The sequence below is a fragment of the Sciurus carolinensis genome, chromosome 4 (assembly GCF_902686445.1).
Source record: "Sciurus carolinensis chromosome 4, mSciCar1.2, whole genome shotgun sequence".
Classification (NCBI taxonomy): domain Eukaryota; kingdom Metazoa; phylum Chordata; class Mammalia; order Rodentia; family Sciuridae; genus Sciurus; species Sciurus carolinensis.
This window is the reverse complement of record NC_062216.1, coordinates 73367728-73392148: the sequence shown is the minus strand read 5'-3', so window position 1 is coordinate 73392148 and position 24421 is coordinate 73367728. Positions and strand designations below refer to the sequence as shown.

The 24421-nt window shown below is 39.2% G+C and overlaps 1 pseudogene; it reads left to right on the top strand.

Moving 5' to 3' along the window:
* The window catches only part of LOC124982752 (antigen WC1.1-like), a 99006-nt pseudogene extending 75155 nt beyond the window's left edge, over positions 1 to 23851 (top strand).
* Positions 23852 to 24421: the final 570 nt, after the last annotated feature.

Genomic DNA, 24421 nt, shown 5'->3' with positions numbered 1-24421 from the left:
CATTGATCCTTTGTATTGTTCTTTTTGTGTATTATTCATGCATTTCAGTTCTGATCTTTATTATCTCTTTCCCTGTATTCAATTTAGATTTCATTTGGTCTTGTTTTTCTAGGACCTTGATGTGGAATATTAAGTTATCTATTTAAAATCTATTTTTAATATACTCAGAGTTAAAAAACTATCTTTTCATACTGCTTTCACTATGTCCCACAAGTTCTGATATTTTGTATTTCCATTTTTATTTGATTCTAGGAACTTATTAAATTTAGTCTCTGATATTTTCGATGACCTGTTGTTCATTCAAAAGTGTATTGTTCAATATGTATGTTTTTATGTAGTTTCTCTTGCTGTTGATTTCCAGTTTCATTATATTATAGTTCATTAAAATGCCAAAAATATGAGGTTCTTCTTAGTTTGCACTCTTCTCTTCATGATATGCCCTGGAATGTAGGTGTTCTGTTTAGTGTTGAGAGTAATTCCTAGTGGATTTTGTAGATCATTTCTCTGTGACACCCTTGACTGGTTTCTGGTTTTTGATACTCCATGCATCAGAACATTAGGGGCATTCTTTTTCTGTAGGTTTTACATGAATGGGATTCTTCTGGTAGTTGAGGCAAGTTGTGGCAGATACAGTCTATAGGGCAACTGCTCTTTGCTTACTCTTCTAATATTTCCTTCAATGTTTGGTCTGAGGAGTTATGGCAGCAAGCTGTGCTAAAGTCCAAGATACTTTTTCCACAATTAAATACTTTATCTCTGGTGTTCCTAAACTGGAGAATGTCCAGGAGCAGGAATTATGCCTACTTGGGTCATCAATTGTGGACTTTTCCCTTTTTATTAAGTTGAAACATCCATGGAGGCTTGAGCAGGGCCAGGTCATGGTTACAGTAAGGTGCAGCTTCTCTCAGCTTGCTGAATGTGTAACCAATTGTCAAAGCACACACCCAACACGTTGGAGGTTCTTGGCTTGATCACCAGCAGCAGTAACAAAATAAAAATAAACCAGCTGTAGAAATCAATTACACTCAACAACAACTAAAATAACAGTAACAATAGATAAGAGGAAGAGCAAATATAGAATGAACTAAAATGTCAAAAATAAATGACAGAAAAATTCATTCAAAAGTGAAGATTGCAGGTGGAAAATGCAAAGGGAGGAAGAAACAAAAAAAATGGGGGGTGGTAAGTGACTCAGTGGTGGAGTGCTCCCCTGACATTCTTGAGGCCCTGGGTTCAATCTCCAAGACCATAAAAAAGAAAGTGGAGAGGGGAGAGATAAGAAAGAAAAAAGAAAAGAAAAGATTCCATTTCAAAATTTTAAAATAATTGAATAAAAAACATAAGATATAAAATTTTTTAAATGTCATGAAAATTACTCCCAACTGAAGTATTTTCTTTGTATGACTCTTTCCAGGTCATCTAACATTTGAATTACCAGGTATATGAAGGTTAGTAGGCAGTAAAAGAAACCAATTGTAGTTCCTCTCTCTTTCCACAAAATGGGGTGGGATTGGGAGCAATACGTTGACTGCACCATTCCCCCACTTATTTCCTGCCAAGGAGATTAAGGGAGTGTTAACAAGACAGGCCACAATCACACTGGAGGAGTTCCTTTGCAAACCTGGAGGCACAACAAAAGTCAAAATCTCACCAACTCTTCCTTCAGCGTTTGTGGACCAAACTACTGGTAGACAAACACTTGCTCCAAAGGCCTCTAGTTGTGGTTCATGGAGACAATCCAAATGTTCCAGTCATGGTGGATCCCTGGAATGTCTGTGGAAAATGGTGTAAGCAATCAAACCACTGAGTTCCACAAAGGAGAGGTAACATGGGAATTCTGTGAATTGTCAGACTTGTCTCTGAACGCTCAGAACTGGTCCCTACGTGCAATCACATGCGACTGGAATTGCTCTTCTTCACAAAGGCTGGGACCACTTAGCAATGAGACCTCCAGATCATTCCCTGCCACTCAAACCTCTCAGCTTGTTAGTGACAGACACTCTCCCTGTCTGAGACTAATTTCATCCACCCAGTCACTCTGGTGGGTGACCCAGGAACCTCAAATTGTGATTACTCTGTATTATCTAAACCCCAGGGCAGTTTAGTCTCTATCAATGGTCACTTCTTAAGAGAGCTCAGAGCTTGCTGAACACTGTGATGAATTTGTTCCCTAAAGCTCCCTTGTGCAGGAGGAGTCCCCCTCAGAACAATTCCCTGAACTTGATCTATAGCTTGTAAGAACCATGTGTTTCTCCCACAGGTAAGACTGCTGTCTACTAACACCACGTGGGTAGTCTGAGCTCTCCAGCCTCCCTTATGTTTGCAGGTTGCCTCCCTCACCAAGACAGCTGGAGTTCAAGTTTTAAACTGCTTTATACTTTTCTCTGGGCTGCCTTTCTGCTTCTTCCTGTCATTTAGATTCCTCACGACTTCTTAATTAGTTCCCAAAGTTCCTTTCTTTCTCTTCTCAGAATACTTTCCCTTTTTTCCCTGACTCTTTTCACTCCTACAGTCATAACAAAGACACTTCTTTTTTGCTATTTACTCTTCACCAAAAACTGGTATTTGTGAATAATTAAAACTCCTTAAAGGAAGCCTAAGCACAGATTCAATTTATTTGGGGCAGGGGAGTAACATTCTATGATTCCTAGTGGGGTTGAGCATTACCTTTTTGAGGAAGTTACTCAATCTACCTAAAGTGGGTCAAGTTTTGACATGATATATCCGATCTGAACTCTGAAACCTAGAGTCATTAGTGAAATCTTTTGAGGAAAACCATGGTTCCTTCATTTTTCAGTCTTAATGACCATAAATTATGGTTATAATTTCCTATGGATTCATGGCTGTTACCTAACAGGCCATTGGCACACAAGTGTGTCTGCTTTATACAAAATCAATACAGATGCTGGCCCACTACATTTACACTTTCAGAAATCATTCAGAGAAAGACACTTTTAACTACTTGAGGTAGAAAACTTGACCTTTCTAGAATCGTTTTGTCACCTCCCATGCAGAACTCTACCAAAAACAGGATCAACTCTGGTAGTAACTACTAATAATTCCTACCTCACACCACTAACTAGATTATGTTGAGTTCAATTCCATTTTATGGTTTTTTTAAATGCAATTATTTTTCCACTCGTTTGGTAGGAATAGAGACTGAGTTACTGCCCCAGTTTAGTGACTTCACATCTTACTCAGAAAGTCCTGCATTCTGAAAGTGGATGCTCAACTGCGGGGAGGGAGCACCATGGGGTAAGAAAACTCACTCTCTATAAATACAACCACTGACATGATTTTCTCTCCTCAGAGACCCTACAGCTCCGCCTGGTGGATGGGGACAGTCGCTGTGCAGGCAGAGTGGAGATCTTTCACCAGCATTCCTGGGGCACTGTCTGTGATGACAAGTGGAACCTGAGGGAGGCCCACATGGTGTGCAGACAGCTGGGCTGTGGAGTGGCCCTTAATGCCGTGTGCTGTGCACAGTTTGGGGAGGGATCAGGACCTATCTGGCTGGACGAGCTGAAATGCACAGGAGAAGAGGACCAAGTGTGGAAGTGCCTTTCTCAGGGCTGGGGACAGCACATCTGTGCACATGAAGAAGATGCAGGTGTCATCTGCTCAGGTATGCTCTGTGAATTCTCCACTGCTAAGAGAATGGAAAGGACCAAAAGTGTGTCTCTGATCCTGGGGAAATATGAGACAGATGACCCACAGAAGACTAAGAGTTCCCCATGGTCCCAGGGTGCTTGAAACAGCAGCGGATGATGGGATTTATTTAATTCTTTCTTCTAATATTCAGATGTTGTTCTATCCCTTTTCTTCAGTCATACTTGACACAAGAGAGTTTTTTTTAAATCATTTTACTTAAAATAATTTTCATAATTTTGTCTCTGCAATTTACTATTTAAAGTGTTACCTATAAATTACCACACATATCCTCTTTTCAAAAGACAGACAAGAATGGGACTTGCTTTTCTCAGTTGACTGAGTATTTATATATGTATAACCAGAGATAGTTTTGCACTGGATTAGTAGCTGTATGGGTACAGGGATGGAATTAAACATATCACAGGGGAATTTAAGGATTACCACAAAGTTGCATCTCCTTTCCAGATTCATACAACATAAATCTCAGCTCATTAGCAAGAACCCCAGAGAACTGTAAGTGAAATGCCTTGAGTCACAGGTTTTCCTCCCATCATTACTACAGTAGATTCTCTCTACATTTTTTTTTCAAAGCAACATCTGTATAAATTCATGCTTGGGAGATGAATTTTTCCCTGTGCTGGCAGATCAATTTTGGAAGCCATAAAATATTAATGCATATTTATTATGGTAAGAGATTATGTAGTTTAAAACTCAGATCAATGTGGTTATTCAGTTATCTCTCACAAATACACCACATTAACAGTCATTCACACACCACACTGGCCTGTTAAGACACAATGAACCTGGTGAGTGTCTGCTTGTACTATGATGAACAAAAGAAACATTGAAGGAGGGAGGAAGATAAGAGTTGCCCTTTCCCCAACCTCAAGCAGCCCAGCATGAAGAGAGATGCATCTTTCTTGGACAAGAGAAAGTGAATTAAGCCCAGAACTTAGACTTGAAACCTGGACTAGGTGTGCCACAGGGAAGCCTCGTGCTTGGCAGAGCACAACAACTCTGTTCCTATGCCAGTAACCTCAGACTGAGACCATGGAATTATGTTTAGTTGGGCAGCAAAGGGACTTTCTGTACCACCACTCCTCCAATCTCTAGCAGAAGAGGGGAAACCAAGACTCTCTAAGGATCAGGGGCACAGAGCAGGCACAGGACTCTGTCTTAGAGCTCAGTACCAGGTCCACCACGATCATGAACAGCACTGAGTATGAAGTAGAGGCCTCTAATGTAGAACAGAGGTAATAGAGCAAGACCTGTGTGCTGGTGGGACAGACTCAAGAAGAGCCTGCATCACCTGTGATGGTTGCTGGAGTCTTCAATCTTGAGTCCACCTCAGCAGTAGGCAGCTCAGAGCACTGAGGGGCTTGGTCCCTCCCCAGTCCTGTGTTGCCTTGTCAGGCTGTGTCTTCAGGGTGTGATGTAGCACTGCAGCACTGGTGGCCACAGGACTACCCACCTCATTCCTCCTTGAAGCCAGGTAGCACAATATGGAGACAGTTTAGTCTCTGCTTGAGGGTGAAAAGTTGGGCAGTTGTGACTGAAAGCCTCAGGTTCTTATCTCTATGTATTATAATACAACTCTCAAAGATGAAAGATAAAGACTTTCAGGCATCAACAGAAATAAAAGGAAATAACACATAAGGATGTCCCAGTTCACCTAATGGCAAACTTCTCAATGGTAAACATATAGGGCAGAACTGAGTGCCATGAGATTTTCATAGAACTGAAGAAAAACCTGCCAATCAAGAATACTGAATCCAACAAATCTATCCTTTAGAAATATAACAGATTCAAAGTTATTGTCAGATATCCTGCTCAAAAAAAAGTCACCGTATGATACAGCAATCACACTGCTGATCATATATCCAAAATAAAGGAAATCTGTATATTGAAGAGCCATCTGTACTCCCTTGTTTATGGCATTACAATTTATAGTAGCTACAAAATGGAAATACTCTAAGTGTCCATCAGCTAATAAATGGATAAATGAAATGAAGTGTATTTACACAATGGAATACTATTTGGCCATAAAAAGGAATGGGATCCTTTCATTTTCTACAGCTTGCATGGACCTGGAGATCATTAGGTTAAATAGAAGAAGTCAGACAAAGAAAGACAAGCACCGTATAATCTCACTCGTATGTCCAATTTGAATGAACTGACCTTTTAGAATTTGAGAGTGGAATTGTAGTTACCATGATTGGAGACTATAATGGATAGGACTCAACCATCACAGACTCATCAATGAAAAATAAGTTTCACTTCTATAGGAGCAAGAAGTTCTGGTGGAAAATTACACAGTAGGGTCACTATAGAAAACCGTAATGAACTACATTTCAAAGAGCAGAAGAAAACATTCTGGAAGTTTTGCCAAAAATAAATGAAAATTTTTTGAGGAAAAAAGATAACACAATGTATATATGCATCAATGCATCAATTTATCCCCTTAATATATACAATCTTTATGTTTTTTGTAAGTATCAGTTAAAATAAATTTAATTTTTTTATTTTTTTGTGGTACTGGGGATTGAACCCAGGGTCTTGTCCTTGCAAGGCAAGCACTCTACCAACTGAGCTATCTCCCCAGCCCTAAAATAAGTTTAATTGAAATGAAAAAAGGAAAAATGTTACAGGTGATGTGAACTAGGGAAAAAGATTATATAGTTTATATCTCATGGATTCAATGATACAAGAGAAGTGCATTGCAAGGTACATTTGATAACAATGGAAACACGGGGGGTGGAAATGGAATTTTTTGAAGAAGATTGAGGAAGCTTACAGTACCTGAGGGAAGCAACAAAGGTTGACAAAGAGCACATGAGGATTATCTGAGCAGCACATAAAACCATGGGTTTAGGGTGGGGAAATCTGTGTACATTTGTGTGGATTCTGTACACCCTTGCTGCACATACACACACAAAAATGAGTTGCAAGAGTGACTTAAAGTTAGATATTGAGAAAGTCAGAATGGGGAAGAACAGGTCCAATGGATGACACTTTTTTAAGAAACTTGAAACTTGTCCAAAGAAGAAATGTATTTTTGTAGCAAAAGATCAGACAAGGATATATCTGACTACAATTTTTATATATTTTTATTGGTTCTTCTTAATTATACATGGCAGTATAATCCATTTTGATGGAATTATACAATCATGGAATATAACTTATTCTAATTAAGACTCCATTCTTGATTGTGGAAATCACTTAGGTATTTTCATGTGTGTACATACGAAAAGTATATTAGATTTATTCTACTGTCATTCCTACTCCTATGCCCCCTCCCTTCCTTTTATTCCACTTTGTCTAATCTACTGAACTTCAGTTCTTCACATCCCTCCCATTATAGTGGTTTAGCTTCCATGTATCCATGAAACCATTGTGTTTTTTATTTTTTTTTTGGGGGGGGGGGTAGATTGCCTTATTTCAGTTAGCATGAAAGTCTCCAGACCCATTCACTTACTGGCAAATGTCATAAAGTCATTCTTCTTTATAACCGAGTACTATTCCATTGTAAATATATACCACAATTTCTTTATTCATTTGTTGATGAACATTTAGTTTGGTTTCATAGCTTTGCTGTTGTGAATTGTGCTGCTATAAACATCTATGTGGTTGTGTCTCTGTAATATGCTGATTTAAAATCCTGTGGATGTGTGCTGAGGAGTGGAATAACTGAGTCATATGGTGGCTCCATTCCAAATTTTTGAGGAAACTCCATACTGCTTTTCAGAGGGCTTGCACCAATTAGTAATCCCACCAACACTGTATGAGAATTCCTTTTGCCCCATATCTTCAGCAACATGTAGTGTTACTTGTATTCTTGGTAATTGCCCTCCTGAAATTTTTCATTTAGTGAGAATAATTCATGTGAGTCCTTAGGTTTCTTCAGATGAAATTTTTCTTTTTTTTTTTTTTCCATCCAGGTCTCTCATAAACTTTTTAAACTTTTCACATGACTTCAAATGTTTTCCCCCTCCCCAATAGATGTAAGATGAGAACATCATTTCCTTGAAATATACCCAACAGTTGATCAGACTGGGATGTTTCTCTGTCCTCTAAGTGTTATGTCTCAGAGAAGGAAATTCAAAAATCTTTACTGAAGCATCACATATTTTGAAGAGAGCCAGTTGCTATAGCAGAAAGAAAGTGGGGCATTTTCATCCTGCTGTTTGCATTGAATTCTTCAGTCATTTTCTAAAGCTTCTCACTGATACTCTTAACCCAAGCTGACTGGTGTCCTCAGAAGAGGGTAGAGACAGAGACAGACACTGGGAAGAGGGACAGGGGAACACAGAAGCTCAACTAAAGCAATGCTTCTGTGAGCCAAGGCACACCGAGGACTGTCATGACCAGCAGAAGTAAGGGTGAGGAAGAATCCCCTCCTACCGTCTTGAGAGAAGGAGGCAACCCTGCTGACACTCTCAGTCCCCACTTCCATCCTCCACAGCTGTGAGGTAGGGAAATTCTGTTTTTAAGAAAATAATCATCAGTAATAACAATTCCTTACCAAATTCTAAACCAATGAAAGGATTTATGTTCTATCATTTGATTGAAGGACTTTAGTCAATTTGAAAAAGTTGGACCATGTTAGAGGACATACTGAAAAATTTATGTTTTCTAGAAAAGCCCTAGGATGGGTCTTCTCTATAATCCACTCTGATATTTTCTAAAGAGCAGATATTTTTTCTCAATGTGTTATGACTCTTTGACATCTAAACATTTGACCAGTACAAAATTTACACTGTAGAAGTACAGATCTAGTTTTATTTTTTAAAACCTGTCCCTAATCTTCTAACACTGTTAAAATATAAGCATCTCTTCCTTTGGGCAGCCAGTCCTCATGATCATCACTGGGTCTACTTGACGCACTCATTCATGCTATTCCCCTCTCCCTGCTCATAGTGGGGGACTGATAACACAGGTACAGTCAGTTACAATATTTGCCCTGAATTTACCTTCTTGTGAATCTAGCAGCACGCCAGGGTCTACACCCTCAGCTGTGTAAGGAAAGTCTTACTGAAGAGCAAAAGAAAAGGGAGAGAAGCAGGGATTGGGAAGGACTGTGGCTGTGTGGGGAATGAATTGTAAGCATCAGGTCCCTGTTCCTCACACTCTCCCTCTAGAAGCTCATTTTTTCTGCTAGCTTCATGCATCAAACCTATTTCAGTTGGTTTCTGTAATTTGTGGTTTTCCTTTACTTAATTTTGTGTGTGTGTAATTTATTCAGACTGATGACTGAACATATCATTTTATCCATCATATATACATATACCACCGTTTTAAAAATTCAGTTTACTGTCATTGTTCAGAGACTGAGTTGAACTTGCACAACTCATACACAAAGAAATCTAACCTGAAGTTGACAACCTCACAGGTGAGAGAGACAAATGGGGCAGAACCATTTGTTATGAGAATCCCAAAAGCCCTAACATCGAATATTATATTAAATTTTTGTGTCTCATAAAAGCCTCAGGTAGTAGATTCACTTCATATTATTCCCCAAAACTCAAAGAAAAAGCATCCAATACAAATGCTGTTTACAACTGAGGGAGAGATGCACAAAAACAAACATTTCAGGTCAATTTTACCACTTTAAGCCTCTTAAATAATGTCCAATCCTTGGTATATTCCATTTCCCATGATTTAAGAAAAGTTACTCTCAACAAATAATTGATAATCATGTGTCTATACACTAGAAGCCCAGATGAATCAACCACAACACTCAAACCTCTGAGATTTTGTGACTGTAGGTTGTGCAGACTGAGTATAAGTTCAACATGGCCCCTTACTTTTAACTGAGAATATATTCTTTCATAACTTAGGTATAAAGAAGGATGGATATTAAAGCCTAAGACAAACATACCCTCATGATATTTAAATTTCAGGGGACTCTAATCAGATATGCCAGTGGATTCTCTCAGATAGAACTTGGATGCAATGTTATTTTATCTAAACTGAGACATTCTAACTCTTGGGAGCTAGAAATCCACCATAAACAATGGGAAAAAAGGAAATAGGGCCAGTGCAGACAAGCTTGTGTCTCTAATGAAGCCAGAGCTATGATCAGTGAGGCACAACTGGTGGCCCTCACTGGTGGTGCTGGTGTTGACCCCTAGTGTGGAGCTAGAACTGAGGGGAAACCTGAGTCCACAGGGAAGGAGACCTGGCTGACCCACAGGCACAGCCTAAGTCAGGGTTTCTGTTCTGGTGACTGGTCATTATTGTTCTTGTCCATGGGCAGCAATATTGATGGCTGATTTTTATGATGACCCTGTTGCTCTCACACTCTTTATAGTCATAACATCCTAAAGATTACTTACTCAGTTTGAAATTTTTGTATTTTCATTGTGACTTTCTGAGTGAGTTATCTTGTCATCACTCCTTTTTTATTACGATGTAAATTAAAATAACCGTGTAGTAACAACTTGGAAATCCACAGTTCAGGAATCCACACTTCATGTTAATACCAGCTTCAGAGAAAAACAGGAATATTCTAATGATAATGCTTTTAAATAGCAATTTTTTGGAGTGGTGGCAGTTTTTGGGAATGGAATTCAGATACACTCAACCACTGAGTCACATCAACAGCCTATTTTGTATTTTATTTAAAGACTGTGTCTCACTGCATTGCTTAGTGCCTTGCTATTGCTGAGGCTGGCTTTGAACTCAAGATGTTCCTGCTTTAGCCTCCCGAGGCACTGGGATTACAGGCGTGAGCCATCGCACCTGGCTTAAAGTAACAATTTTAATAAGGTAGACTAATGCTTTTGATGTTTATTTCATTTTGATGGTCTTCTTGGAAAACATTAATGAACATTACATTCTCTTGAGAATGGGTCCATGCTAAACTTCTGCATTATATAAACTTACTATCATATTACAATTCCATATCCATAACCAGATGTCTGGTCACAGGTCCGAACCCATACCTGAAATGGCTTCCTGATCAGCTTCAATAGATGTCTGATGGCTTCTTTAAACTCTTTATTACTGACAGAATAATAATCTCTCAAAACAAAACAAAAAGGCAAATAAACATGCTCAAATCTCTTGATAACATCTGATCATTCTTCTAAATTGTCTTTCTATCTTCTGTAATGGGAAGTTTAATGTAAGGAACCATGATTATTTTAGTCAAAATAATCTACTTTCCATCTCAGTCTCACACTATTTCATGGGCTCTTTTTACATCCCTCAATAAGAAATAAATATAAAGTGTTAGTTTTTATATATATTGAGTTTCTCATTTTTTAACAAATGTTAACTTAGTTGAAATTATTATCTGTGAACTGAAAGTTTGGGGTAATGAAATAGTGAAAAATTAAGCCTAGTGTTTTTCCACTTGTGTTCACATACAATGGATAAATACAGATCCTACCAAAAAGGGAGGTAGACTGACAGGGACAGATTTGTAGACAAAATCATGGATACCGTTTTAATACAACAGATAATATGTCTAAGCTGGAAGAAAATATATACACACATGTACATTTACATACATGTATATATTCATTTCTTAAACACACACATATGCACGTGTGTATATGTATATGTGTGGGTGTGTGTTTGTATATACATTCATTTCTTAAGGCAGCCATTCAGAACAGACCTTATAAATTCCTCCTTCTAAATTTGTCTTCAGACACTTGTTCATGGCATTCCCTTTATGACACCAAATGCTGAATCCACTCCCCGCACCCCAAACCCAGAAAAAGAAAAGATTTCACAGTATTGTCTGTGACATGTAGCTCTCAATTCCAACCCAAGATACTCATTGTGTTAGTTTTTGGTTTTTTTCTCCCTTAGGATTTGTGCATCTGGTTGGAGGACATGGACCCTGCTCTGGGCAAGTGGAAGTGAATTCTGGAGGAGAGTGGATTCCAGTATCTGATGTGAACTTCACCTTCCCCACGGCCCAGGTCATCTGTGCAGAGCTGGGGTGTGGCAAGGCAGCATCTGTCCTGGGCAAACTGCCCTTCAGAGAGGATAGTGAAGAGGTCTGGGCTGAAAAGTTCCAGTGTAAGGGACACGAGCCTGGGCTCTGGTTCTGCCCCAGAAGGGCCTGTCCTGGTGGAAGCTGCCAACATGGTGGGGCTGTGCAAATTGTCTGCTCAGGTGAGTCTCACAGCAATATTTTAACCCACCTGCATATACTGTTGTAGGAAAGCAGATATGAGATATGGCTAAAACCCTGTCTTCTACTAGGATATACAGATGTTCGGCTCATGAAAAATGGCAGCTCTCAGTGTGAAGGTCAAGTGGAGATGAAGACCTCAGAAGGCTGGAGAACACTCTGTGCCTCCCACTGGAATATGGCCAATGCCAATGTTGTTTGCCGTCAGTTGGGCTGCGGGGTCGCCCTCTCCACCCCAAAAGGAGCATACTTTGTGGAAGGACATGAAGAGATCTGGAGAGACCAATTTCACTGCTCGGGGTCTGAGTCCTTCTTGTGGAATTGTCCTGTGACTGCCCTGGGTGTTCCCGCCTGTGCCCATGGAAACACAGCCTCTGTGGTGTGCTCAGGTAAGGTAGGTCAGGGCTGACTGGTACTCGGTTTGCTCATTGAGTGACATGTTTCTGAGAGCAGACGGTGTGGAGGACTGACTTCCAAAATGAGATATTCTGTGGTGAAATATGATTCTTCTCAATAATCATACATCTTTCAGGTCCTTCAGGGGTTTTTCAGAGGAAAAGTTTTTGACTGACACAGGCTATGGGTTTATTATTACCTGTATAGTTTAACCATAGAGAAAAACAGAGTAAGATAAGGAACACCCAAATGCATTCTGCAAAGTTTCCTCAAATCTTTTTTTACTTTTTGTTTTTTCTAATTAGTTGTACAGGAGAGTAGAATGTATTTATGTATTTTGATAGATCATACAAAAATAGAGTGTAATCTCTCATTTTTCTGATTATATATATACTGCAGGATTACATCAGTCAGCAGTCACCGACCTAGGTGCAGGGGTCAGGTGGGGTCGCGCAGTTATGACCTCTGTCCTTGGCCTGCTGGCTGAGCGGGTTATCTGCCCGCTGCTTACTTCCGTGATGCAGGCAGCCTAGCTCACCCCCCAGCTCTCTCCATGACTGCAACCAACCAGTGATGACACCTATCTAGGTGCAGGGGTCAGGCGGAGTCACTCAGTTATGATGTCTCAAGATTTTCTCTGTTTTAGAACATAGATTTTCATAATAGTTTCAGATTATTGTCTGTATTTCAGTAGTATCCATTGTGATATTTCCTTTTTCATTGTGAATTTTAATAATTTGAGATTTCTCGGTCTTTTTCTTTGTTAGCGTGGCTCAGGATTTATCAACATTATTTTGTCAAAGAACCAACTTTTTGTTTCATCATTTTTGGGGATTATTTTTTCTCTTTTTGCTTCAATTTCATTGATTTCAGCTCTGATTGGATTATTTCCTGTCTTCTACTGCTTTTGGTTTTGATTTACTCTTCTTTTCCAAGGGCTTTGAGATGGAATGTCAGGTTATTTATTTTCTGACTTCTAATCTTTTAGTGAATTAGTTCAGTGCAATGAACTTTCCTCTTGACACTGCCCACATAGTGCCCCAGAGATTTGATGTGTTGTATAACTATTCTCATTTACCACTAAATACTTTCTTATTTCATTCCTGATTTTTTTTCTGCTATCCATTCATCATTTGATAGCCTATTATTTAGTCTTCGGGTGTTAGAATTGCTTCTATTTTTTATATGCTGTTGATTTCTAATTTTATTCCATTTTCATCAGATAGAATGTAAGGCATTCTCTCTCTCTCTCTCTCTCTCTCTCTCTCTCTCTCTCTCTCTCTCTCTAGCATTTGCAAAGAGTTGTTTGTGGCCTGAGAGATGATCTATTTTATCTATTTTAGAGAAGGATCTATGCACTGCTGAGAAGAAATTTTATTTAGGGTTTGATGGATGAAATATTATATATATATAATATATACATTCAGTCTAAATTATTAATGGCATTTTTTAGTTTTATATCTTTTTTTTTTCTGTGAAGAACGTTTATTCAGAGAATCTACAGTCTGGACAAATATTTAACTTTAGAAAAAGCCTACACACAATTTCATTGCTTCTTCCCTAATATGTTAACACTCTAGCAAGGAAAAAAAGCCCTTTTAAAAAGTCTTGCTCCAGTCTGTCTGCAGTTCTGATTGAAAACATCCCTGGTCTGTTGAGGTATAAGCTGCAAACTTTGGTAAAGTTAGAAAAATTAAAAAACCATTCCAAAAACAAAATAGAACAAAAAACCAACACAAACAAACCCTAAGTTATATCTTTCTTAGTACATATACAGTAACTACAAAAAAAATTTCATTTAAAAATGTGTTCTTAAAAAAAAAAAAAAAAAAAACTCATAATTCTTCTTTATTTAGTTTTTGTTTTCAGGATCTATCCAGTGTTAAAAGAGGTGTGTTAAAGTCATCCAGCATTATTGTGTTGTGGTCTATGGATTCTTGAAATTGAGAAGGGTTTGTTAGATGTACTTAGATGGTCCATTGTTTGGGGCATAAACATTTCTGATTGTTATGTCCTGTTGATGTATAATTGCCTTAAGCAATATGAAATTCCCTTCTTTGTCCCTTCTGATTAACTTTGGTTTGAAAGCCACTTTATCTGATATGAAGATAGAAACCCCTGCTTGTTCATGTGATCCATGTGAGTGATATGTTTCTTCCCATCCTTTCACCTTCAGCATGTGGATGTCTTTGCCTGTTAGGTTAGTCTCTTGCAGATGGTATATTGTTGGGTCTCATTTTTTAATCCAATATGCCAGTCTATGTCTTTAGATTGATGAATTTAGGTAATTTACATTCAATGTTATTTTTGGGATATGACTTTGATTCCCTGTCATTTTTATTTATTTCTGGCTTTTAATTTGAATTACTTTCCCCACTGATTCACTGTTATTTTAGTGTAGTTCCTCTCTTTGCTGGTTTTGTCTTTTATTTTCCACATTTTATTCTTGAACTATCTTATCAGGAATATTTTGTGTTGCAGGCTTTCTAGTTGTGAATTCTTTTAACTTTTGTTTATCATGGAGGATGTTTATGTCATCATTAAATCTGGAGCTTAGTTTTGCTGGGCAGAGTATCCTTGACTGGCATCCATTTTCTTTCAAAGCCTGGTATATATTATTCCAAGACCTCCTAGCTTTGGTCTGGGTTGAGAGATCAGCTGAGAACTGAATTGGTTTCCCTCTAAACAGAATCTGACATTTTTCTCTGTCTCTTTCAAAAATTCTATCCTTATTCTGTATGTTAGGCATTTTCATAATAATGTCCCTTGGTGTGGGTCAGTAGTAATTTTGTATATTTGGGGGTCCTGGAAGCCTCCTATATTTGATTTTTCATTTCAATCTTTAGGTTTGGGAAATTTTTGATATTATGTAATTAAAAAGATTGTGCATTTTTTTATTTGTATCTCTGAGCCTTTATCTATCCCAATAAATCTATATTTAGCATTCTCAGGTTATCCCAGGTTATCTTCCAAGAATACTTGGAAGGTCTTAGAAGTTCTGTTCATGATCTCTTAACATAATTTCTCCATGGTCAATTTTGTTTTCAAGATTATATATTTTGTCTTCTTTTCCTGAAACTCTTTCTTCAAGTGATCTAGTCTGACGGTGATGCTTTCAACTGAATTTTTAATTTGGTTCATTTTGAGGGTTTCTGCTTTTCTGTTTTTTTTTTTTTTTTTTTTTTTTTTTTTTTTGCTTATTTTTCAGAATCACCATCACTTTGTTGAAGTGATCATTCAGTTCTTATATTTTCTCTCTGATTTCACTGATCATACCATCCTTTAGTTTCCAGATCAGTTTCACTATGTACATTCTAAATTTCCATCCATTTTGCTACCAATGATAGGACTTCATTCTTATTTATGCCTAGGTCTATAACACCTTTTACTTCTTAATTCTTTCAGTGGGCACCTGGGTTGGTTCCATACCATTACTTTTCTAAATAGTGCCACAATAATCATGGGAATGTAGAATTACTATATGTGTATTTGCCCTGGATGCTATTGCTGCATAATACATTTTCCCTCAAAATTTTTTAATAAAAAATGCATTTCATTTTTCTCATATTTTCTGACTCATAAATTGGGAAGGGCTCTTGGCAATTGCCTCTTGGAGTCTCTCATGAAGTTACACTTAGATGTCACCTGGAGCTGAGGTCACTTGAATACTTGATCAAGATGCAATTCTAGTATAGTACATTAACATGACTGGCAGCTTGAAGATCACCTGGGGTTGCTGACAGAAACACCCACAAATGTACTCTCCCACATGATGGTCTCTACAGAGTAAAGCAAATGTCCAAATATGTCAAAGGAAAAAGGCATGACTTTCTTGGCTAGGTTGGTTAGTCAAGCCATGTTGGCTTCACCACATTCTGTTGCTTACAGACAACACTCCACCATCAGCTGAGATTCAAGGGAAGAAGTAATGAACTCTGCAGGTCAATGGAAAGAGTGTCACAGATTCTGTGGATAGTTTAAAACACTGCACATGTATTAATTATCCCACTATATGTATTTTCTAATTTATGCTATAGGACTACCAATTGTGACCTTAAATACCTAAAAGGGATAAAGTATATAGGAATGTTAGATTCTCTCACCATGTCTCTTAGGTACATATTTATATTATCTATCCTTTTATATTTCTGTGCTTTACTATGAATTTTCCCATGTTTTCCACTTATTATTTTTATTTTGTGCTAATCAAATGTGTTGGTAGGCTCATCCCCTGAGAACTTATTTTGACTATTTGCTTTGTAACTCTCAAATTTTTATTGGATTTTGTTATCAGTTCTCTACCAAGACACACATCATGTCATTTAATACAACATTATATCACAATTATTTAAATTACATGTGAGGAAACATCAATATTAATTATGTGAAAATATTTCCCTTTTTTCTCCTTTTTCCTCTTTGCTATCTATCTAAGTTCTATTTAATGTGGTATTTTTTATCAATAGACACTGAATATGAAAAATCATACAAAAACTTCAGAAAGTACTTTTTTTTGCCTCTTTCATGCACTGTATTCAGGACATATCACCTTATACAAAAACAATTTGAAGTTTTGAGAAACTGGACACTGATACCTAGGACAAAATTTCTTTTTTTTCATACAATATGAAACAAGTTTTCTGGTTGCTTAAAAAGAATTCTTTCTTTTTGAAAAATATACTGAGATTTTCAGAGTCTCACCTTCTTCCTCTCAATGAGTAATGCCTCCAGGGGAACAAAACTGATAACAGTTTTTAATTTTCTCTGAACTTTACTCCAAGAATCTTGCAGCACAGTTCTCTCAAGCAGCACTGATATATTCTCACTTTCCTAAAGTCACTCCTGGTTCTGGACTTAAAACAGAAAATTCTGTCAGAGTCAGAAGCAGAAATCTTTATTAGAAGATCAGCTCTGGAGATAGGAAATTACTGCTCATATCCGACAGCTTTCAGATGCCATCACTAGATGGTGATGTACTTTATTTGAGTTCCCTGCTCTCTAACCCCTTCTGTAGGAAACCAGACCCAGCTGCTGCCCCAGTGCAACGACTCCTGGTCTGACCCAGCAGGATCTGCAGCCTCAGAGGGATACACTGCCACCTGCTCAGGTGAGCAAGGACCCAGTACAAGACCCTTCTCCTTCCCTGTGTAAACGCCCACTGACATGACCCTGTCTCTCCCCAGACAGCAGAGAGCTCCGCCTGGTGGATGGTGGTGGTCGCTGTTCAGGGAGAGTGGAGATCCTGCAGCAAGGCTCCTGGGGCTCCATCTGTGATGACAACTGGGACCTGAGTGACGCCCACGTGGTGTGCAGACAGCTGGGCTGTGGAGTGGCCCTGGAGGCCACCATCTCTGCTCACTTTGGAGAGGGGTCAGGGCCCATCTGGCTGAATGAGCTGAACTGCACAGGAGAGGAGACTCATGTGTGGCAGTGCCCTTCCCAGGGCTGGGGGCAGCACAACTGTAGGCACAAGGAGGACGCTGGGGTCATCTGCTCAGGTCTGTGGTGCACACTGTGCACAGGTTGGGAGAGCATGGGAGGTTCTGCAGGATGGTGTCTGAACCCTATGGCAGGGTCAGGTTACAGACAGAAGTGGGAGGAGGCCCCCCCACAGAACCTGTCCCTCCAGCAGAAGAGAAGATGAGGTGCTTCCATTTCCTGCTGCAGCAGGTGTGCTTCTGCTCCTTCCTTCTCGGCCCTATTTTGTGACACAAACATTCTCTACAGGGTTCATTTAAGGTAGCAGTTACCTTTACTTACCTCTGTGGACAAGAGTAGACCCCAAATGTTTCCTATTTCTGCTATAACAAATTACTATAGAGCAAGTAACACAAATCAACACAAATTTATCCTCTTATAGCATAGGTTAGAAATCTCACTGTGATCTGACTGGCTCATAAACCAGGTGTCAATAGACTGCATCCAGCTGAGGCTCTGGGAAGACTCATTTCCTTGGCTTTTCAGCTTCTAGAAGTTGCCTGAATTTCTTGTCTCATGGTCCCTTCCTTCTTCAAACCAATGTTATTTCAATTCTCTGACCATTCTTCCATAGTCACATCTCCCTCTGATCAAGGCCAGAGAGAGTTGTGTACTTTTCAATTCTTAGTGAGAAAAATAAAACTGGAAGTATTACAGTTTTAAGACCTAGACCTTAAATTATACTACAGAGCTACAGTAACAAAAAAAGCAAGATAATGATACCAAGATAGACATAAAGACCAATGGCACAGAATAGAAGACAAAGACACAAACTCATATAAATATAGTTATCTCACACTAGGCAAAGGCTCTATAAACATACATTAGAGAAAAGTACACATTTTCAACAAATGTTGCTGGGAAAATTGAAAATCCATATGTAGCAGAATGAAATTTAACCCCTAACCCTTGCCCTGCATAAAATGCAGTGGATCAAGGACCTAGGAAATAGAACAAAAATCCTACATCTACTGGAATAAAAGATAGGTTCAACACTCCATCCTGTTGGCTTAGGAACCTTCTTCCTCTACAAGACCACTAAAGTGCAAGGACTAAAATCAAGAATTGATGAATGGGATAGAATCAAACTAAAAAGCTTTTTCACAGCAAAGGAAACCATCAAGAGCAAGAAGAGAGTGCCTACAGAATGGGAGAAAATCCTTGCCACCTACACCTGAGGTAGAGCATTAATCTCCAGGAGATATAAGAAACTCCAAAACATTAACACCAGTAAAACAAAAAATAACCCAATCAAAAATGGCCAAAGAATTGGGCAAATACTTCAGAGAAGAAAACAAATGGGCAACAAATATATGATAAAATGTTCAAAATCTTTAGCAGTTGGAGAAAGGAAATTTAAAACTACACTGAGAGTTCATCTCACTCCAGTCAGAATGGCAACAATCAAGAACACAAGTAACTATAAATGTTGTTAAGGATATGGGGAAAGGGTACATTCATACCTAGTTGAGAAGACTGATAATCAGTGCAACCACTTTCAAAAGCAGTATGGAGATTCCTCAGAAAACTTGAAATGGAACCACCATATCACCCACTTATCCCACTGCTCAGTATATACCTAAAGGACTTAAAATCTGCCTACTACAGTGATATAGCCCCATGTCAATGTATATAGCAGCTCAATTCACAATAGTTAAGCTATGGAACCGAACTTGTTGCCCTTTAACAGATGAATGGATAAAGAAAATGTGGTGTATATATACACAATGGAATATTGCTCAGTCATAAAAATAATGACTTTACGACATTTGCCAGAAAATGGATCTGGAGACCATTGTGCTAAGCAAAATAAGCCAATCCCCAAAAAATCAAAGGTCAAATGTTTTCTCTGATATGAGGATGCTAACATTCAAGATGTGGGGGGAGGTAAAGAATGGAAGATCATTGGATCAATGTTACTCCTTGCAGATCAGTTTGATTATGTACATTCTAAACTCCTTCCCTGACATTTCTTCCACCGTGATGTTGGTGGATTCTGTTATTGGAGTATCTTGGTTTACATGGGTGATTTTTCCACTGTTTTTTCATGTTGGCTGTGTATTTACCCATCAAGCAGTGTAGATCTGAGGCAGTAGAGATTCTACCCTGTGGACTTATAGCCCCTAAAGATTTCCAGTACCTCACTATTTAGGGGGAGACAAATAAAAACAACCAATGCAAATGATATACATCATTTAACCAAATAGTTTCTGCTATGATATCTATGATGTTGACATAATTAACAGAAAGGATATGATCAGTTACTGCCTACAATACAAACACTAAATTTGAAATATGGTTTATATTTTAAATGGTGGACATGGAGAGAACAGAAGTGATGTAAGATGTGATGCTTATGAAGGAGGAGGACAAAACTTAGGAGTAAAAAATTAAAGGGACAGTGAAAAAGACAACAGCAGAGACTGGCTGTTTGCAGAAAAAAAGAGTGAAAGAAACTCAAAGGAAACAGATAAGTGAGGGGAATAATATATTTAAAGTAAATATTTTAATTTAAAAAAATAAAAAATAAAAAACAAAACTGAAATATACTAATCAAACATCCTAGTTCTCAAAAAGCTGATCAATGAAAAATTACCATCATTGAAAATGCTAGAAATGAGAAAAGAAAACAAATGTGAATATGTGTAAATGTCAAAGAAACATTACAGTCACAATTAGACAGAGAAAAGAAAAGAAATAAAAGGATCTTGATGGAAAGTTAAAGAATTATTTCCATTGGAGTTCAAAAGATTCTCAGCTTCCTTTCTCAGTAGTTTTATATCAGGTTGTCTGGAGCATGGTGCTTGCTCCAACCTCATGGTGGGCTTGTTAGAATGACAGAGGTCATACCAGAGGCAGAACTCCTGCGGACAGGGTTTAGGCTTAAGTACTGTCCAGGTTCTTCAATGATTCCCGATTGGTCTGGAGATTTTAAATCAGTGCACCTCCAGGCCCCAATAATTGCCAGTTCACAACTGAAAGACTATACCCCAAGGATCTCCCCTGGGTTCTACTCATGTGCTGGAGGAACCAACTCTTAGTCCATTACATCACCTGCGAACCCCACATCTCCTGATCTCAGTTGGGTCTCCAAAATCAATCTCTCCCACCACAAGCCCTTTCAAATTCCTGACTTCTCAATTTGTCCTGCAAGCAGCCAGATTGGAGGCAAGGAGAGAGCCATATGGATTTCCATGACCACAAGTCCCCTGTGTAAACCCCTCTCCACATTTCATTTTCTCCTAGTCGCTTGGCACACTCTATGTCAAGCTGTGTGACTTTACCAGGCCAAACTTGGGTTTGACAGTAATCAGCCTTCACAGTTGCTGGCCCCCCTGCCTCAACTGCAAAATGATTCCATCCATCCTCTGTCCCCTGCATACAGCTGGGAGAAAGAGGGGTTTCTTGTCCACCCAAGGATATTGTGCATGCACCTTTCAATTTAGTCCGTGTCTTTGCTCTCTAAACTCTTTGTACCCAGCTATGCTTCAGACCTCCTAAAAATGCGGGCTCCTTTACTCCCTTCTGCTTCCACTTTCTTGTGGAGGGATTGTTCTGGCTGGTCCCTCCATCTATAGCAGGAGCTGCAGTGCTTGGGGTTTCCTCCTTATTTTATTATATCCAAAGTCATGAGTCCCCAGTTTCCTTTGAATGTCCAGTATTAACACCCAGTAAAGCCACACCTTTTTTTTTTTTCCATTCACCCACCTTGCTGAGAAGCTGCCTTTCTGCCTTCTTGGTTTCACCCCATGAAGCAGCCAGGAAAACAACCTCCTCTATTCTGACATCTTGAAAACCTCAGGAGCCTTTCCTTTCCCCTTTGCTATATGAGGTAACATATTCACAGACTCCCAGGATAAGGAAATGGACATATTTGGATCTCCACTATTCTGCCATATCATTGTCCACCTCGTTTTTCAAAGACTCTCAAATGTTTAGTCAGATAATAGACACAGAGTTCTTTTCCTGCAGAGCTCCCAGATGAGTGTTCCTGCCTGTTCATTTACTACTATCACCTTGTATAGAAACAGGAGAGGTACAAGTTAGCAAAACCTGTTAAAGGGAAAAAACATCCAGTCTTCACCCTAGTGAGCACTTCCTCAGGATAGTCAGCAATGAGCACACACTATTAGGAATAAAGGAAAAACAGTCATAAGAGTTGAATGCTCACTGTGTTGTTTTCCTCCTTCAATTTCAGAGTTCCTGGCCCTCAGGATGGTGAGTGAGGAGCAGAAGTGCACTGGGTGGCTGGAGGTTTTCTACAACAACACCTGGGGCAGTGTCTGCCACAGCCCCATGGAAGCCATGACCTTGTCCTTGATCTGTAGACAACTTGGCTGTGGGGACAGTGGGACTCTGAACTTCTTGGTTCCTCCAAGGGAAGGTTCTAGACCCCACTGGGTAGATGGAATCCGCTGTCGGAGAATGGATGCCTCTCTCTGGCAGTGTCCTTCAGACCCATGGAAACAAAGATCTTGCTCTTCAAACAAGGAAGCTCATATTACATGTGCAGGTGACCTACTGTGTTGTTCTATGTCTCTGTCATATTCTTGTAGGTTGTTGTTAGGAAATTTTATGTCTTCATATAGAATGGATTAGTAGAAGTGAGTCTGCAAAAGAAATACTGGATTGAGATTCCTTGATCCACCTCTTCCAACAGTGTTTCAAAGGTAGGATAAGGAAACTTGTGATGATTTACATGAAAAGTACAAGGGAACCTGAACTGAGCATACAGGAACATGAACTCTGATAAACTTTCTAAGCACTTGACCAGTGCAGTCTTAGTTTACAGTAATTAACCTATATTTCCTTAGTGAGAGGGTGAATGATTGGATCTCAGTTATACATATTGCTTCCTGTGTGCTGTCACTGTGTTTTCATGCACACACACACACACACACACACACACACACGCACTCACAGGTAATGTAGCTTGATCTTCACAATCAACTGTTGGTATTATGGTGATCATTTATTTCAGATGAGGAGACTGAGGTTAGGAGTAAGCACCTGCAAGTGAGTGAGAGGCAAATTGGGGAACCCAATACTAGTGGGCTGTTTACTATGAAATCCATCTACAATAGTCAGACAACCTCTCAGGCCCATTTGAGGTTGGTAAATAATCCAGTGACGTATAAGTAGAAACTTAATTCTAGGAAGCAGGACAGAGACGAAAAGGAAATATTAACCCTACCTTCATGTAGTGTACACGCCAACCTGACAACACACACGGGGTATAAATTTAAGTGTCACAAAGAAGTGGAAGGTACTGTGGAAATGTGTGCTTGGAGAGAAAGAGAAATCATATATACTTTGAGATTAGGCTCTTCAGAGAGGAGTAGGGTTCCAATGAAGGAAGTAATTAGAACATTTATTTGGTTAGTGTAAAAAATGAGGTTGGAGCAGCATGGTGGCCTTGAAGTACTGATAAAATCCCATCATGAGCAGAGCAGGAGGGTGGAAGAGAGATGCACAATTACCTGGATGGTAAGGAGAACTCAAGGCCTCCCCAAGTCATGACCCCAATAACAATCCTGCTGAAAAGCTGTGTGTTCATCTTCTCCTCTGCACACATGGGGAATTGCTGAGATGAGGGGCCTGGACTCCCATTATTTTCTTCTTGAATTCATCTTCTCACAGTCCCAGTCATCTTGGTTGATCCTACCTCCTCTGAGCCTTTATTCATGTCCTACTGCAAACTAATATGCCCACTTCATCCTTCTCCCAGGAAACATTCCATGGGGCCTGTTGGAAACTGGAGCCTATCATCTTCTTCTTAAAACCTGTAAGGTCCTCTTAAGTTTCATGTTCTAACAAAAAAGTAAAGTGGCTGTCCTCTGAAAACAATGATTTCCTTATCATTTGGAGGCTCTGTGTTTCCCTTTCAAGATGTTTTTTTTAGGCCAATTATTACAATAAGATTATGATTATCCATCCTACTCTTAGAATATGAATATTTCTGTTTTCCTTTGTCATTTTCAAAAATTTATTTTCTTTTTTTTTCTCCATGTGCAGCTATTTGAAGTTTGCCCCATAAGGCAGCATCAGCCAACACTTTTGTTGGTGTCATTTCTCAGCCTGTTCACTACCCCTCATCCAGGAAAGTTGCTGGAACAGTCTCACCAGGCTCCTCTGTCTCCTGTTCCTGGTGCTGCCAGCATCCTTGAACACAACTGAGACAACATCCTGGCCTCTCCAGTCCTGACGTTCTCCCTTTCAAGCATTCCCTTCACACCCCGACTCTGTGTATGGCCACACTGTTGACCATCACTGTCAAACTTGAGATCTTGATCGTATTGTTCTCTCCTCTATCTGTCACCTGTTCTTCTCCTTATGGCACATATTCTTTTGTTTTGTTTTTTGTTTGTTTGTTTGTTTGTTTTAAGTACTGGCGATTGACCTCAGGGGTACTTGAACACTGAGCCATATCCCCAGTCCTATTTTGTATTTTATTTAAAAACAGGGTCTCATTGAGTTGCTTAGCTCTCACTTTTGCTGAGGCTGGCTTTGAACTGGTGATCCTCCTGCCTCAGCCTCTCAGCCACCAAGTCCAGCTATGGTGCATAGTCTTTATGCTCCTTTTCCAGATATTTCATCCTTATGCACATTCCAAATGTTTTACCTTATCAGTTTTTCAGTTTTCCACTCTCCTCATGATTGCACATGTTCTTCGTACCCTGATTAGACAACATGGTTCCTCATTATAATCCTCCCCCCTCAACTACACTCAACTCCCTGGTCTCATCT